Source organism: Rattus norvegicus, chromosome 17 (assembly GCF_036323735.1).
Source record: "Rattus norvegicus strain BN/NHsdMcwi chromosome 17, GRCr8, whole genome shotgun sequence".
Taxonomy (NCBI): Eukaryota; Metazoa; Chordata; class Mammalia; order Rodentia; family Muridae; genus Rattus; species Rattus norvegicus.
In genome coordinates, this window is record NC_086035.1 from 19,100,785 (window position 1) to 19,119,878 (window position 19,094).

Sequence of the window (19,094 nt, forward strand, 5' to 3'; positions counted from 1 at the left end):
CTCCTAGCTGGGTGTTCGTGGCTATATCCTCACCTCCATTTTTTATTCCCCCCTGCCCTCACCCCTGCCTATCTAAACGGTTAGCCATAGCATAGTGTATTTGATGTTTTAGAGGGGTGAGGCCTTTTGAGATAGGGTCGCACTCTAGCACAGGCTGACTTGAAACTCACTATGTGGCCCAGGCCGACCCTGAACTCACATTGGTCCTCTTCCTACTTGGGCTTGCAGAGTGACCGGATCACTGAGGTGAGCCACCACTCTTGGCTCATTTATACATGGATTTTAAGAAATTCAACCTCTGAACGAATCCTGGGTCAGCAGTAGGTTTTGGCAAACTACCCCTCTTACTGTGGGGACTGAGGAAACCGTATGTTTTTCTTCCTTCTTGGTCACCTGCTTTTCTTTTTTTTTTTTTTTTTTTTTGGTTCTTTTTTTTTTTTTTTTTTTCGGAGCTGGGGACCGAACCCAGGACCTTGCGCTTCCTAGGTAAGCGCTCTACCACTGAGCTAAATCCCCAGCCGTCACCTGCTTTTCTTAACACCTGCCTTTGCTTTTATAATATTCTTTCCTTACCTACCTGGCAGGGAAGATACCATGCATGATGAAGGGAATATGTTTCCCAACACTCTCTGTTAATTAAGGCTGTGTATACTCTACCTAGGGATTGTTAGCGGTTCTGCCTTGGAAATTTGTAGCTAGCTCAAACTGGGTTCTGGGATGAGTGGATGGCACTGTATCTGCACGGTTGAGCCGTCCTTAGGCAACAGGTTGCAGGGAGAGGAGAGAGGTGGCTTTTGGGTAGGATTCAGCAGGAGCACAATACTCAGAGCTGCCTGTAGGGGGCGCACGGCTACGGGGTGGATCCAAACTCTCAGGCATTCCAGACCTGCTGTAATAGGGTAGTCCCTCCTGAACTGGATTCGATCTGGAGGTGCAGACCCTTAGCAGAAGGGATCAGTCTATCCCCTCGGCTGCTGTGATGCCCTGCACCTGAGCTCCTCTGCGTCCGGAGTCTTTTAGATGATGTGGCCGGCCAAGATGTATGGTTATTTTGTAACTGGTGCATTAACTACATCATACCACATCCGGGTCTCTTCTAATTTGTAACTGAGTAACTCGCGCTCAGGCACTGTCTGGACAGTGAACCTGGTTGGTGATTTCAAAGCACTTCCGCCCTTCTGACCGGCTTTAACACGCGCTGAAACAGGACTTTTGGAAGTAGGGAGCATGACTTTCCCTGTTTACCCATTCAGAACATCCACTGAGCCCGCCCGGTGCCAGAAAGTGAAGTAAAAGGGAAGCTTTTGATGCACTGCCTTAAAAATTAAAAGGTTTAAAAGTAGCTTTCTTTTTTCCCCCTTTTTAAGGAGACAAACAATGAGTGAAGTGTATTCCTAAGGAGACAGTAGGGTGATTCAAGACTGTTAATGGCTTCGGAGGATGGGAGGGGTGGAGAGGAATTAGGAAAGAGAGACCTCAGGGGCTTTAGGGGGCCCCTTTGGGGAAAGGGAGAAGCTCTCCAAGGTAAAGTTCACTTTCCACGTTTTAGTCTGCGTAAAACAGAGGGTTCCCATCCATCCACTGGGGCCAAACTAGACCTGTGGGAGTCACATCATACTTTGCCTTACACTGAGCACATCCACAGCATTTCTCTATGGGGGTAACAAGGCCTTGATTCCCTTGGCATGGATTGGCAAAAGCTGTAAGATGTTCAAGGAGCCTGAAATGCATGAGGATTTGCTACTCACTGAATAGATTCCACCTGCAAACAAAAACAATTTTCTACTTGCATTTCCTGAGAGTTGCAAAAAGGTAGGTGTTAAGTAACTAGCCAGCTCCCTGGTTGCATCCTGTTCTAAGGTCAGAATGAAGGTTAAAAAAAAAAAAAAAGGTGGTTTTTATCAGCATTCTTGGAAGAATAGGAAGGAATAAGTTGGAAGCCCCAGGGAGTCCTGCCCTACCTCCCATCCTGTGTCCTATAGGCACATGTCTCTCTTACAGTGATATATATCAGAAGGATTCTGAATCTTTTGCTCTCTGTTCCTCTTGGGGTGAAATATTAACATTCTGCTTAAATATTAAGGCGGGGGATTTTGCCCCTTCGTGATCTCACCAACCACCCCCACTTTGTCATGATGCTCTAATCTTCTCTCGTCGTCTGCCCTAGATTTTCAGCTTTCAGCTTTCCAAATTGTATGGAGACTGCACAGAAAGGCAAATACAGGGGCTGATAGACGCCCCCCACTCCACCCCACCCCATCCCATCCCATCCCCAAGAGGAGATGAGCAGCAAAAGGTGTGCTCCAGTCTCCAGGTCTGACTTCAGCCCTCGGAAGGATGGTTGCCATTTCTCTCCGAATGGCGTGCGCATCCAGGCTGGATAGGAGCTGTGTCCTGATTCATAGCTTAGAGGTGATTAAGCTCATGAAGTACTTCAAGGCCATTACTCTCATTCATTTATCCCAGACAAACATTTGTTGTTGAATGAATAGTGACTTTGATTTAAAAACACCACCCAAGCATAAAACACTGGCAGCTCGCAGATAGCAATTTTTTGATTTGCGCTCCTAAAGGAACTTCATTAGCAAACTCTCATGAATCTTGAACCTCCAGGAGAATAATCCCTGCCTTTGTTGGAGTTTTAAATTTAGAATAATCAGACAATAGTGAGACATTCTGTTCAAAGCATTCCTTCTAGGCTACCCATTTATTATACCCACTCTTAAGAGGAGATGGATTTGATTAGCGAGGAACATTCACTCAGGGGATTTTTGCATAGCTAATACCAGGGAGACATTTTCTAAAAGTTGTGTCTGCTGCCTAATATTATTAGACAGGCAACTTTTAATTATCTGTGTTAATGTAGCGTAATCAGTGGTGTGTATACTCTTGGATCATTTCCTTTGGTGTTGGGGAGCACCGTACGATGCTGTGGACTTTTTGTGTGGCTTTGCTGAGATATTAAAACGACACTGCACTCTTTGTGGGCGCAGTTCGCACAGGCAGAACGGAGACAGGAGAAAAAGGGTCAGCCGTCTTTCTAAAATGTATTGCAGACAGCACACAGCATGTGCCGTTCAGGGCCAGGAATGCAGGTGAGGGCGTGTCGTTAGTATGTGTGCCCATGCCTGTGTGTGTGCATATGTGTGCCCATGCCTGTGTGTGTGCATATGTGTGGAGGCCAGAGGTCAATCAACTTCAAGTGGTATCCCTCAGGATACCCTCCACTTTACTTTTTGAGACAATGTCTCTATGTGGCCTGGAAACCTGCCACTTAGTCTAGGCTGGTTAACCTTTAAGCTATCCCAGGGTTGGAGTTAGAAGAGCACCACCCCAGCTGGCTCTACAAACATTTTTTTTTTAAGCATGAGCTTTGGAGAAAGGGCTTGGAACCTTATGCTTGCAAGGCAAATATTTTACAAATTGGGCTATCTCTCCAGTCCTATTAATCTTGGCTATTGGTAGAAAATAACTATGATTCATTTCTACAGTTTCATGAGAAAAAAAAATCATACTATCACATTCAAGATTTCCATGTATATCGTGATACTCATTTTGAAGATTGTTCTGCTTTTGAGACAGCATCTCCTAGTGCCCTTAAACTCTCAGTGATCCTCCTCTCTCGGGAGGAGGGGATTACAGGCATATACTATCCCACTTCACTAAAGTTTCCTAAAAGTGAATCTGTTTATTACTCCAGTGACATTTAGCAAGAAACACTGTCATCTTAGTGATACCCAAAATCTGTCCCCCTTTGAAATGTATTGGGGAAGAGAAGGGTTCATATCTGGACATACAAATATTTATAAATAATTCTGTCTTTCAGCATGACAGTTGTTTGTGGTTATTATTAGAAGACATCGGATGTCCTTTAACAATCGAACTTGTATTTTATATGTGCGTATATGTATGTGTGTGTGTGTGTGTGTGTGTGTTATGTGTGTATGTATATGTATGTGTGTGATGTGTATGGTGTGTGTGTGTGTGTGTGTGTGTGTGTGTGTGTGTGTGCGTGCGCGAGCCTCAGGTGTTGTTCCTCAGAAGCTGTACAATTTGTATTTTGAGACAGAGTCTCTCATTGATTCCTGGAGCTCACTGACTAGGCCAGCCTGGTTGGCAAAGAGCTCTCAGGATCTCTCTGCTCAGTACCTTCTCTGCTAGCCCAGCACGTGTGCCACCATGTCCAGCTTTTTACATAGGTTCTGGAGACCAGACTCGGGTTCTCACAATTGCCTAGCAAGCAGGCTACCGCCCGGGCCAGCCCTTTAGACCCTTGGCTTGTCTTTTAATGACCTTGGGAGCTTCACATAGAAGCCTTTCAGAGTTCTGAGTCTCCTAGGTATCAGAACATATTTCTGTATCAACCAACCTTGAGGGCCTCTCACTTCTCTCTTGATCCATCCTCTCTGTGGGCCCTCCTGCTGAGGGATTGGTGAGACGGACTGCTTAGCACCTTCTGGGCAATGATGACTGACTGTTGAAAGCTAGACAAGTGTGGAGTGCTAATGTGTCACACATCATTGGCTTTCAGATTGGGTTGAACAGGGAAGGTCTTGTTAGGTGGGTGGACACCTCTGGAATCTTTGGCTTCTGATTGGGCAGGGGTGCATGGCAATGCCATCATTGCCTTCTAGTCCGAGCTTTGCCTGATCCCCCTCCTCTGCAAATGTCCCTGGGGCATGGTTCTGCCATGAATGTGCTGACACACCAGTCTACCTCCCCTTCCTCATCTGGACAGCAAACAAGGGAGAGAAGGGGTTGTGGCTCCAGAGTAGAGGCCAGTTTCTCTGCAGGACAACCTTGCAGCTAAATGGCATTTAGCAGAGCTTGTCCCCACCTGGTTTGTGAACGGATACTATCATAGGGCCCCATTTGGCTGGCCTTTCAGGAAACCATTGGCTTTGCTTTCAGATTGGCTCTGAGTAGCTAGTTGAGAGCAGAGATACCCATATGTGCTTGCTTTGTTCTGTTTTATTTTATTTTGAGGCAGGATCTCTAGGCCAGGCTACGTAGCCAAAAGGTAACGTTGAACTACCCAGGTGCCGGGATTCTTGCCGTGTGCCCACTTGCAGAGTTTACATGGTACCGGGGATGGAACCCGGGCTTTCTTGCACACAAGACAAGTACTCTGGGCCATGTACTTCTATTTATATAATTAAACCCAGCTCAATGCCTTCTCCACAGGCATCGATGTCTCATTTAATGACTAATGAACCCAAGAATCAAGCCAGCAAGCAGTTATCTCCGCTAAGGAATGCATGTATTTATTTTGAATATTCGAATGTTCTATTCTGAGGAACGAGAGGGGGGATACTGAGAGAGGAAGATCAAGGGAGATAGGAGGAAAGGAGAAGCAAAGAACGGAGAGGAGAGGAAGGACAGCAAAACAAAACGAAATGACAGTGTCTAACTGTGGAGGTCCAGGTAGATGGAGTCATCGGACGGTTGTCTTGGAAATATGCCTCAGCGATCACCAGTCCCTACGACCTGTGACGACCTTCCAGGCCATGTATTACTAGTCCTTCCTAGTTCAACGTTTCTGTTCTATCCTAGGCTTCTCAATTCTACATCTAGCACAGCTCAGAACCTCGCGGCTTCTGTTTGCTGTCCCGGCCCAGAGCCAAGCCGTGCACCCTCCCCACTTAGTCAAACTTGAAGCTGCCCTGGGAGCCCACATAGTTCCCACAGAGTCTTCTCTCCCACCTTGGATTTCACAACGCTACTGATAGCATTCAGGGACATGCTTCCTCTTGTGTTGAAAACAGCTCTGTGCAGCTTGTTGGGGACCCGCAGTGGTCTCAAAGGTGGGAAGCGTTCCTTGAGCATGTGAGGTAATATTTTCCTGGATGGGCGTTGCTGCCACAAGGGTGCCTGGGGAAATGGGCGGCCTGCGCATGCGTGGCAAGTCTAAGACCAACTGTGATTCTGTACGCGAGTTTTACTCCTTGGACAACTCGCTGCTGACTATCTTCCCTTACAAAGCCTAAACAGTTTTGTTTTTCTTTCACGTGGAGGTATTTACAAACCCCCGTTTGCTCCCCTTGCCTCTGGCGGAGAAGAACAGAAGCTCTGCTTCTGTCAGGATATTGTCCCAGAATGGCGGTGCTCTTCTGCTGTGGGAGAAGGCTGATGGGGTAGGAAGTGGGATGTCATGAGAGCATCTAGTTTGCCACTCCCGCCCCTTGTAGATGAGTGAAAGCAAAGGCAGTCAATCAGGGAGCACAGGCAGTTTGATGTCACTGAGACTTGCCTGGTTGGCCCAGCTTGTCCCAACAGCTCCCTTGCAAGAGTTCATAACAAATGTTTAGGCCTTGATGAAGAATTTTTAGACCTGTATGGTCTTTACAAAGAGATCCCCTGTTACAAAGGCTGCTGACAGGTTTGATGCAGTCTCCAAAGGGTACATTGGGTGGGAAAAGGGTTCTGACCTCATTTTCCATGAGTTCAGATTTAGAGAGGGAGGAAGCTAATTAGCCACTCATTAAACACTGCAGTGAACCCCAGTAACTCTCCCCCAAAGACAGTCTAGTCACCGGATAACAAGCCAACATACTTACATATCATATGGATGACAAAGTCATTTATCAATGGGTTTTTGTACTCGTGGAATATAGGAGTATTTAAGCAGGATCTTTATGCGACACTGTTTCTAGTCCCTTTTGCAGTGCCTTGATCTTTAACGCTCTTGCTAGCTTGTCACCTGAAGTCGCAGACCCCTCCTTCCACCACATGTTCACGGGCACTAGCACTGGACACTAAATCCCACTGTAAGGTGGTTTTCACTTCTTTTAAGACAGGGTCTCGGGGTTGGGGATTTAGCTCAGTGGTAGAGCGCTTGCCTAGCAAGCACAAGGCCCTGGGTTCGGTCCTCAGCTCCGGAAAAAAAAAAAAAAAGACAGGGTCCCAGGCAGGCTAGCCTCTGACATACTGTGTAGTTATAGATGAGCTTGGTCTTCTCATCCTCCTGCCTCCGCTTCCCAGGTGCTGGGAAACCAGGTGTATGCGCCACCGCGGCTGTTAGATGTGATGCTGGAGATTAAACCCAGACTCTGCCAAACGTGTTCCACCTGCCTCAGGGTGGCTTTTAAAATCATATTTTTTTTCAATAGAAAATAAACAAGGTAAGTAAAGCTCCCCTCACCAGGAAGGAAGAGCTCACCGGGTAATCCCTGCCCGGTCCCCAGTTTACTAACTAGTCTGAGAAGTGCTAAGGAAATAAAGGCTTGTGGTCTGTTCGGTGACTCAGCAGACAAAGGTGTCTTTAACCCAGGCATGGCTTCCTACATTTGATTCCAGCAACCCATGTAGGGGTCAGAGAGAACTGACTGCTTCAAACAGTCCTCTGTACGCCACACATACATAGGCACACTGAGATAAGCAAATAAAAAAAATGAATGAATGCATAAGTAAATACATTCGAAACAACCACAACTGTAAGATCTCTCTTAATGTAACACAATGTGAGGGCCTACACAGAGGTGAATTCACTGGTAACGACCAAGAAACGCCAAACAAGCATTCAATACCGTAACTTGCTTTTCTTAGTTTCTCTTAACACCCAGTTTGCCAGAAATATCCCCCGTTCCTGCAAAATTAATTACTCATTTCTCCCCTTACCATAATACTATGATTCAGGTGTTTTCCTGCCAGATTAGGGCTCCAGTCAAAAGGAGACCAGGATGGAGAAGGGGACTCAGAACCACAAGGAAGACCACTTAGCGTTATGACAGTATAATCAGAGGGAGGGAAGGACTGTGACATGATTTATGTTGGTTAGTGCTGCCCTGATATGAGTCGAATACTCCTGTTAAGTGAGCTTTGACTATGACTCCTGACCAGCGACTATCAGTGTGTCTTGTCTGGCTAAACCTTTAACTGCTACCTCCAACTCAGACCTAGCTAGGTCCAAAGAGTACCTGGAGGAGCTCTGTTAAAGTAGCCCACCTCAGGGGTTGCTCTTTAAACCAACATCAAGGGCTTGGGAGCCTTACCTCCTGACATTGGCCTTATGCAGAGGGAAGATTTTTCCCATGAAGCCTATGCCTTGCAAAACATAATTACAAGGCCTTTAATTTAGCGTTTCTAAAATAAAACCAAATGTGTTTTTCTCATCTAAGCTGGCTCACTGCTTAGCTTCTAATAATGAAAACATAAAGAAATGCCTCAATTTTCATCGATATATATATATGTAATATATATAATATTATATATATATAGATATATATAATAATATATATATATATCTGCCCATTGGGCAGTGTTGGCCCTAGAACTTCATGTGTCTTAGAACATTCTTTTTTTTTTTATTTTGTTATTTGTTTATTTGTTTTGACTTAGTTTGGTGGTTATCGAGATAGTATCCTATATAGCCCTGGCTGCCCTGGAACCTATGTTGTGACTCAAAATGTCCTTAACCTCTGATCTCTCTGTTTCTACCATTTGTGTGCTGGGACCCCACACCTGAACTGCCTATTAGAATATCCTGTGGCACCCCCTTAAGAACCGAATGATTGAGAAATAAAGTCACATGGGACCTTCCAAATCTCCACCCTCCTTCCAATCCAAGTCACTAATTAATGTCACTTTCCAAGGTGGTAGCATAAACCTATCCTGGCAAGTCACCCCCCCTCGCCAGTGGTGAATGGCATGTGAACTCACCACTGTGAGAAAGGAGGAGTAGTATATGTTCAAAACGTCCCCTCAGCCAGCAAATCCGCCAGCTGCAGATGGGGCCCATCTTCTTGATTCTAAAGTGACTGGTCAGTTTGAAAATGCACGCGGCTTCCTGCCAAGAGGAGTGAGAATTGATATATTCATTTTGGAAACTACTCCAATGCTATCGTGGACTAGTGTGTGCTCACACACTCCCAGGCCGAACCCCAGGGAAGTGCATGCTTATGTGTGTTGCTTCCAATAGACATAGCGTGTTTCTGACAGGGGGAAAAAATGGAAACTGAAAAAAAAATGTGAAAGTCCATCAATAGAAGAAATATATATACATATATATATATATACACACACATACATACACACACACACACACACACACACACATATATATATATATATATATATATATATATATATATATATATTCACACTGTGAAACTGTTAAAGGAAAAACTGACATGAGTTAAATTTAACCAAAGTTTACTTAAGCAAGGAAAAAAGGTTCTAGAACCGGGCAGCATTCCAGAACAAGGACGGGTTGGGAGGCCCCACCCGAGCACATTTACAGGTTATATTAATAGCCTAAGAAAAGGAAGTGACAAGCAGACAGGAGGTGATTGGCTCTAGTTGCCATTGGCCTTATGTAGACATGGTCTGATCCGTTGGCAGCCTTTGATTGGCTAGATCTTGACTCTTGTGATTGGCTGAGACGTAGACGCTTGGGTAAATGCCTATACTCTACTCTTAGAATAGATTATAGCTTGTTTATATATCAAGTTAGGGATACAGTTGTACCATGTGCAGAGGCTGTGTTGGGCCAGATTTTACCACCCTAGTGCAAAGCCAAGTTTGAGCCAAACCGATTCAGTTTAACAACACAATGGAATGCTACAGTGCGGAAGTGAGCAAACTCCAGTCACTGTAAGACAAACTGGGCGAATCTCAACAAAAATATAGTGGGGATCCAGTTATAAGATGCACATAGAGTGATAGAATGTAATTTAAGAGCAGAGGGTAACCCTCAGTTGATAGGGTTCTTGCCTAATGTTCATGAAGCCCTATAATCCAGGTAGACTGATACCTGTCAGTCATCTCGGCATACAGGTTGTAGAGCCTAGAGAATGATTCAGTGTAGGGACATTTATGTAGTAGGTTAGGGATCAGCCTGGGCTACATGAGAACCTGTACAATAAAACCCTAAAAAAAAAAAATCACATCTTCTAGGAAAACAGTAAATGGGATGAGTCCATCAGCAGGGCAATAAGGTCCCTGTCAGTCCCTTATGCTGAACTTCAAAGGTGACATATTTGTTATAGACATTCTTTTGTGGGCTTCAAATTTGGTACAGGACAAGCATTTTTAGAGCTCTAGCCTAAGTCAGAGTTTTCCCTCTGTGTTTTCCGTCCCCCGTGTGTATCTGCGCATGCATGTATGTATATGCCCATGTGAACTGGTTTGAGCACACATCCATTCATGAACCTGCGGGGGGAAGAGGTCAAACTCTGGTGTTGTCCTTCGGGAGCTATCAGCCTTGCTCTTTGAGAAAGGGTCTGTCGTTCATTGAGCACCAGCCAAGGGATCTGCTGGCCTCCGCCTCCCCTGCCCTGAGATTATAATCATACCTGACTTTGTTTTTAAGTGGTTTCTGAGGGTGGGACTTAAGTCTTCCTGGGCCTCCTCATTTCCTGTCCGTAGGCAGTGTCTCGAGATCACACAGGAGTGGAGAGAAGCTTTGATCCCACCGTGAAGTCCCTGGGTTCATTGCTAGGGAGGGAGGGGTCACAGGGAGAGGCTGACATACCAGGAGTTCTATGGAGTGGGTTGTGTAGGACAGCCATGCTGCCTTTGTTCCAGCTTAAAGCCTAGGAAATCTTGCAGGGTGAATAAAAGAGAATCTGCCGGAGCAGGCTCTGTGACCTCTCAGAAAATCTATATTTATTGTCCCAGCAGGACTTCCAATGCTTCCAAGGTGGGTCATTTGCCAAGGATGTTATTGTGAAAAGCTTTTGCCCTGGCAGCCACTGTTCTTTTTTTGAGCAACATGTAGCCTTTGGGGCCAGTGAGGCAGGAGTTGGCATGTACACAGTGATGTCACAGGTACGCAGGCAGGCATGTTGTCACAGCCTCAGCATTTTAGGCTGAGGCAAATTCAGGGTGGGTGAGAACTCAGGGTGTGTAGGGAATGCCACCCTTTCTACTCAAGCAAAATCCTCAAGAAAAGATCTCCTGGGAGGGAGGTGGTTGCTTGTGGCTTTGCACTGTGATGAGGAGGTGGGGCCAGGGCAGGAGGGTGCTGCCTGCCTGAAATGCAGACCAGCATCTGACCTGCTAGGTCACAGCAAGCTATAGTTCCTGTCTGGGGGCATCCAGCACCCTCTTCTGGCTTCTGCACACACACACACACACACACACACACACACACACACACACACAAAATGCACATGCATACATGGAGGCAAAACACTCATGCATAAAACAGAAATAAACCTGTCAAAAGTTTATAACCAAAATAAAACTTTTAATCCGAAAGTTCTAGTTCAGCATGTTTCTGATAGCTCCTGAGAGTGAGCTGACAGCCTTGTGTTTGATTCCCTGAAATCTCAGAATCACAACAGGAGAGGAGGAGCTCTCTATTAATTTAATCCTTTGGATTTAAAAATTGTTTGTGTTTAAAGATTATAATGTGTGTACACGTGTGGGAGTGTGCATGCGTGTGCGTTCATACGCGTGTGGGCAGACATGTGTGAGTTCATGTGTGTGTGCGCTCATGCATGCTTGTTGAAGAGTATTTATCTTTCCGGTGACTTCTGAGTAAGTTAATTAGGCCCGCAAAGCTGCCTAACCACCAGTCTTGGTTTTTATTTTCACAGGTTCGGGCCTCTTACACTGAATTTCCCTACTGCCACCCTTTCTACTCAAGCAAAATCTTCAAGAAAAGATCGCCTGGGAGGGAGGTAGCTGCTTGTGGCTTTGCACTGTGATGAGGGCAAATGATACAGGTGAGTAGGTCCAAAGCCTGTCGCAACTGGAAGTCCTAAGTCAGTAGTAGTTGCACAGCAGTGCTCTTCAAGAAGATGCACATGTGTGTGCGTGCTCCTGTGCAAACACGTGTGAACACTCACACACATATACACACGTACACATACACAGGCACACACACATACATACAGGAACAGTATACATCTACATTTCTAAATACTATCCCCCTACTTACTTTTCTGGAGCCTTTTAATGAAAGAACTGTTGCTTCTATGCACATGTGTACACACACACACACACACACACACACACACACACACACACACGTGGTGCGCATGCTTGCATGTAGGGCATGCTCACATGTATGTGAGTTCACACGTTTCTGTGCATGGAGAGCCCAGAGCTTGACATTGGAAGTCTCCTTCGATCACCCTTCACCTTGTACACTGAGGCACCATCTCTTGACTGAACCCAGAGCTAATGTGACTGGTATAGCTGGCCAGCTTGCTCAGGTTCCTCTCTCTCTGCCTTCAGTTGGAATTACAAGTGGCTAACCCTCCCCGTCTGCTTTACAGGTTGGTTCAGGGATCTGAGCTCTGGTTCTTTCTCCTTGCACAAAAAAATGGTTTGCCCTCGGAGTCATCTAGCTACTCTGTTGGGTCCCTCTGCTTTCTCTTTCATTTAGTATAAAAATGTATACTTTCTCTTTTATTTAGTATAAAAGTAAGTGAAAAAATATTACTTCGAGGTGACTGGTAAGATGTGTGATGATAAAATGATACATAAAGGATAATTCCGATGCGGATACTCAGCTGGGGAGGCAACTGTCAGACTGCAGGGAGTACAATATAATATACAGGCACATCTAATGTTTCTTTCTCTTGACAATCAACATCATTCAATGGCAATGTAGTTTTTACAATGTAACTTCCTCTGATTACATACTTTTTCAACAAGCAGACATTTTTACTTGATCCTGTACATCTAGAATTGAACTTTGTATGTGCTCCGAAAACTCTTGAAACTATCGTAGTTCTTATTAATGGCTTCCTTGAGACAGTTGCCAATCAGTGAACTCTCCTGGATGGGAGAGTTTTCAGATTTGAAGAATTTCGATACAGCTTTCTGAATTACTTTGTAACCAAATGGTAGCCGGTTCTGTTTTCAGAAGAGACAGGGAAGCAGTTCTCTGTTCTCAAAGTCCTGGATGCTGAGAGCTCTGGAGGCTGAAAGGGTGTTTGCTTCCTTTCATTGGTGGCAAGAAGTCCATGGTGGGTGCGCGTCCATGTGTGCTGGGGGAGGGGACCTGTGTGATGTGTGCACTCAGAGGAGGGGATTTGCTTGCAGATCATGTTGCTTTTTAGAACCCGCCTTCTGTAGACAGAAGCACACTTAGAACTTGCCAGATTTGGACATTGAGAAATAATACTAAATCAAGGAAGAGTGCGAGAGCCCTGAGGAGATGTGAGATCTTTCTTTCCAGCCAAGTATTTTTAGGTAATTGTGAAATCACTGAATAGCCGGCATTTTCCAGTGAAAAGTGAAGTTTTTCACTGCTTAAAAAGAATAAGGAGGTATTTCATAAACAGCCTCCAGGAGAAGCAAGCTGAAGTTGGACTTCTCCTTATTAAGAATGTGCATGTGATGGTAGAGCGCTTGCCTAGGAAGCGCAAGGCCCTGGGTTCAGTCCCCAGCTCCGAAAAAAAGAACCCCCCCCCAAAAAAAAAGAATGTGCATGTGACTGTCTAGCCTGTGTGCCTATGCTGTGCCCAGGATGGGGACATTGGTTGCTGTATAGGACATAGAGATCCCTCGAATCACTTCAGGGGCCCAGATGACTGCCCTGCCCTTTTCTCGGGGATGGTATTCAAAGTTCATATTTTGTAAGATGCAGATAAAAATAGTGCCGATTTCCTGAGGCGATGCTTCATGTGACTGTATGTGGTAGGATTATTCTCATTAAAGTCTCATGCTGTCCATAGGACTCTACTGATGCTAGAGAATGATTGGCCGTGGGTTAGGTGTGGGAGTCCATACCTATGATCCCAGTACCCAGGAGCAAGAGGATCAGGAATTCAAGGTTGGCTTGCCTCACATGAAACCTCTCAAGAGAGCAGAGGGAAAAACAACCATGAAAGAGAACATGGGGGCAGGAGAGGTTGGCTCAGACTTGTTCTACCACCCCGAGGACCAGAGTTCAGACCCCAGCATCCATGCAATAAACCAGTCTTTCTGGGAAATACCTATAGTTTCAGCTCTGAGGGTCAGGGTTTCAGCCTAGTCAAGAAGATGCAAACCTTAGATTTAGGGAGAGACCCTGCCTCAAAGGAGTGATGGGGAGGACACCCGATGTCCTCTGCTGGCTTCTGTGGGCACACACCCACACTTAACATGTATACATGTGTGTACTCACAGCCACACACATACACATACAAGCAAATAAGTCCTTTCAAAAGAAAAGAACTGGGATAGGAGTGAACAACTATAAAGTATGGTGCTAGCAACAGTGGGACTCTGTCTTTTGCCTCTTCTACCTCTGGCTCATCCCCTGGTGTCTGAAGGGATTTCATGGCTTATTATTATTAGCATGCACTGAGTCAGAGTGAACCAGGGGAGACTGTCTACTGAACGACTTTAAGGAAGAGATCAATTTTTCCCAGAGCTTCAGACTGTTCCTCTACCGGCTGACTAGGGCACCCAAGTATCAATCCCACCAGGTTGTCTTGGACCAACCTGTGTAATAGCTTCTCACTTTTACCCAGGTTGCCTTGCCATGGTAAAGAAAATTACTCAGTCCAGGGAGGTGTTAGGTCTTTTGTGAACCCGACAGCAAGAGTCCCTCACCTTCTGGAGTCATGCATGAGCTGATTCGCTAAGCTCTTGTCCTCCTCCCCCTATCACTAAACAAGCATCATTTCATCAACCGAATGAAGGGAAAGCCATGGCAAAGAACTTCCTCCTCCTTGGCTCTTGGCAGCATGCTGCTCTTCAGAGGACCTAAGTTCAATTCCCAGCATCTGTATGGTGGCTCAAAATACGATGTATCGCCCATCCCAGGAGATCTACCGCCCTCTTCTGGCTTCTGAGGGCACTGCACACACTTGGTGTGTGGACATACACATGCAAGCAAAACACCCATACGTATAAAATATAAATACATAAAACTTCAAACAAATAAAAAATAAAGGTGGAGACAGGGTAAGTTGGGTTCTAACTCACCCCACCCTTTGGCCACATCTTAAGATCAAAAAGTGGGAGAAAGACAGTCCAAAGTAATTTTTCACCAACTACAACTGACACAGGGCCGCTTGGACGGCTTCCACTGCTGCCCTCACTGGCCCTTTCTATGACTGGTTTGTGTTTGTATTTGCTGGGGCCCTAATTCCCAGTCTCACTCACACAGCTTTGTACTTAGCAGAAGAGAAACATTTAGATTCCCAATTAAGGCATTTTAGCTGAAGGCCACCTCTCTTTAATGGTCATAAGTGAATCTCTCTTAGGCAATAGTGAGAATGCGTAAGAAAACAAAACATGTATTTTAGGCAAGTGTGTGTACTGGGCTCAGAGGAATTACGAAGTTCCTGGGAGAGAGGACAAAGCGTAGTGCGTCTGAACAACTATACGTGATACAGAGGGTGCCCTGTGCTCTGCCAGACCCAGATGAGACACTTCATACATGTAGGTAGGAAGGCTACATGGGAACATGTAATGGGAACATGTAGTGTTTGGATAGCACCCAGCCTCCTCGTTGTCACCAAACAGGAAGAAAGGAGCCTTTAGCTGTGACTCCCAGGCTGCTGTGCAGAAATGCAGGCATGGTAGTTACCCAAGGCTTACCAGAAGCTGTTCCTCCAGGGAGGCAGGAGAGCAGGCAGCATTATCTCCGTGAAGCTGAGATCCCGCAGGTTGTTTGCTGTTCTCTGTCCGTTAGGTGATGCAAACCATTTTCTCCCCATAGCCCTATAGGAGAGTGTCTTTAAAATCAGCACGGTATTGCTGGGAAGTTAATCTTCAAAGTCTCCCCGTGGAATGTAGGGCGCCCCAGTGTGTGGCCAGTGCAGAATGAAGCCTGAGGTCTTTGTACTGTGTGAAATAAAGCCCGTATCTTCCTGTTGGAGTCTCTTGCAGTTCATCACTCATTCATTTATCTGACAAACGATTTGCTCACACAGCATCGAGCATTGTAAACACGGAAGGGATCAAGGTAGACACGGGCTGGCCCTAAGGAAGCTTTCCAAACTTAGGTTGATACTATTGAAAGTGCAGAGAGTGGATGGGAAAAAACAGGGAGACCAACTGGGGACCCAAGGGGGAGCCTGGGATGAGATTGAAGAGGCACCTGTGGGTGAGGAAGGCAGGAAGCAGAAACAAACAGAGACTAGAAGGGGACTGGAGATGGATGGAGTGCTCTTGGCAACCAGTCCAAACTGGAAAAAGATGAAGATAGGCACAGGAGTTTATACAAACATTCTCTCCAGTGGACCCATCTGGGCCACGAGTGGTGCACACTTACCCATCTCTCAATGGCAGTGATTTAAGCAGAGCATCTCTCTCACAATTTTCCAGTCTCTGGGAGGCTGGGCAGTGAATCTTCTGACTCCTGTTGAGTGTATACCATGTTAAAAGTGTAGATGTCACCCCGCATCTGTGTTGATGTGTGCTAATACATTGGAATTCCTTATCACAGGAGATGCTTCAAGATATACATTTGAAAGTGTGAATAGTTCTAAAGCCAATGAAGGCGAAGTTTTTCTATTCATGCTTATACATGACTAAAGTTATCTTTAAATTATGCACAATGACCCTGGAATGTAAGTTATGACAATATGTCATAATGAACATTGGTGCTTCCAGGCTTCGATTCAGTAAAATAGGATCCTTCAACATGAGTAACTGCGAAACCATAGCAGTGGTGGTGAAAACCAAGATGGCGGCTGAGCAACTCACAAGAGGGTAGCAGATACCACGTGCATACCCAAGACCAAGGGATGACTCCTGTCCTCAAGTAGGAAAGAGGGAGATAGCATGAGATTTCAGGATGCCCTTCAGAATTTGTCAGCTGTATGTTTCTAGAATTTTCTTTTTAGGATTTTGAAATCAGTGCTAACCTGGGTAACTAAAACAATGGAAAACAAACCTGTAAATAGTTGGAGATTGCTTTAATTTCTTTCGTTAATAGTGAAGAATTTGAGGTGATTGCTTTGTGGGGATGCAGTTATCTTACTCTTTTATGAGCTATAGTTGTGTGTGTATATGCGTGTGTATACACACACGCATATGCACACACATGCACACACAGACACACACTCACAGACACACACACATACAGAGAAACACACGCACACACAGACATACATGCACACACACATACAGAGAAACACACGCACACACAGATACACACAGACACACACACAGACACACACACAGACACAGGGGGAGGGAGGGAGGGAGGGAGGGAGAGAGAGAGGGAGAGGGAGAGGGAGAGGGAAAGAATGAATATATGTAGGGGTTAGAGGTTGGCATCCATTGTCTTCCACCACTCACTATCTTACCTTTTGAGAAAGCAACTCACACTGAATGCAGAATTCAGCAGTTCAGTCAGGTGAGCTGACCAAGCCTGGCCAGGGTTCTATCTACCTGCACCTCCCCAGCGTTGGGACTGCAGATGTTCACCACCACATCTGGATTACATGTGGGTACTGGGGATCGAAGCTCGGATCTTCATGCTTGCTCAGCAGACGACTTACTGACTGTACCATTTCCCTAGCCCCTGCTCTTTTCCTATTTTATCTACTACAATCTACCTTAAAGTATATTATAATTCATATGATTCATTCCATCACACACACACACAGTTCATATATATATATATATATATATATATATATATATGACTAATTAACAAACTTTCCAGATAAAAACGAGTTACCTTATATTGCACATCCTAGCATTGATGTCCTACTCAGCGTTTATGGGTCTATAATTCTTTTTCCCTACTTCCCTACATCCCTGGATGCTTGTAACAGTCTTTTAAGCAATTACATCCACTCAAAGATTTCTCTTCTTTGGCCTCTAATGGGCGTTAAGTAAACACTGTTCTTTTTGCTTGGGATTTACTATCATTGATGGGCACTCGTTTGCTATCATTTGTCCTCAACAACTGCTCTAACGGGGGCAAGCATACAACTTGGCATATGAAGCAAGCATGAACTAGGAACTGCCATGTTGTGTTCTCTTTTTTGAGAAGCCCAATCTGGTGAGAATAGGAGTGTACATCACACACACACACACACACACACACACACACACGTAAACACACATGTAGAGACACACTCTTACACACATACAGACACACACAGAGACACATGCACACACACACAAACACACACAGAGGCACATGCATGCATATACACACACACAGTACATTCTGGAACACAGACCCATTTTCCCTTTAGATTTATATCGCACATTTCTCAGTGAAGGAACCCATTTCTGTTATCCGTTTAATATTTAAAGTTGAGATCTCCCTCAATTTTATCCTCCGTCATAAACCTGCTCTCCCCTTTTGATTCCACACCTTTCAGTTTGGAGGTAGCATTCATAATTCACAATTCATAGAAGAAATGTGTACGGTCAGAGACTCGAGAGTACACAGTACTTTGTATGCCGATATAGCTTTTTAAGGCTATTTTGGAGCCCATTAGAATTTCTAACGTGATTTCTCAGCCCTCCTTATAAAACATTTTATTCCTAATATGTTTTATAAATAACATGACTTATGGTGTTAGTGTGGAGACTTTCACATAGGGTGGAGAAAATGCAGTGGAATATTCTGGTATCTGATGGGGGGGGAAATTATAAAAGGTTTGATTCCAAAGCTCATCCTCGTGTGTGTCCACACAGGAACCTTAAAGCTCTAGAGACCTCCTCATTCCAGCCCACTTGTGATGCTTTTCATGTTGGGAAATGGCCTATCCCAAGTGGAAACCAGCACAGGGAAGTGAAGGCAAACGTGGCATTAATTTCTACTCTTCTGCTTAGAGACTGCCGAGTAAGATGAGACGTTTAAATATGTCCTCTAAGATCTGGAGGGGGTGAGAGCATAGCTTCTGATGAGGTAGTAGAGATGGCAGGGGGCACACAGATTAGATAAGCCCTCTCTCTGATTCAGGGCCCCGCCTCAGCGGTGTCATTCGCCCCTTCCATATAGTCCTGGATGAAGTGTTCATATGTTGAAACTTTTATAAGATTTAGGAAAAACGTAAAAAGCACCTTGAGGGGGCCAGTGTGGTGGCATGGCAGCATTTGGGAGGGTGAGGCATTGCGATTACCAAGGGTTTGGGGACAGCCTGGGCTACACAGTGAACCCGGACTATCCTGGGCAACACTATGAGAGTCTATCTCAATTAAAAGCAAAACCAAAAATGGAACCAGAAGTGGGTGCA

The 19,094-nt window shown here is 45.2% G+C and overlaps 1 protein-coding gene across 19 annotated transcripts in view; it reads left to right on the forward strand.

Moving 5' to 3' along the window:
- The window catches only part of Atxn1 (ataxin 1), a 411,355-nt gene that overhangs the window by 157,388 nt on the left and 234,873 nt on the right, over window positions 1–19,094 (forward strand). For all 19 annotated transcript variants that reach the window (XM_039095353.2, XM_039095354.2, XM_039095351.2 and 16 more), the window contains one exon: window positions 11,541–11,669. The gene's annotated coding sequence lies outside the window, so the exon portion shown is untranslated. The remainder of the gene's footprint in view (window positions 1–11,540; window positions 11,670–19,094) is intronic.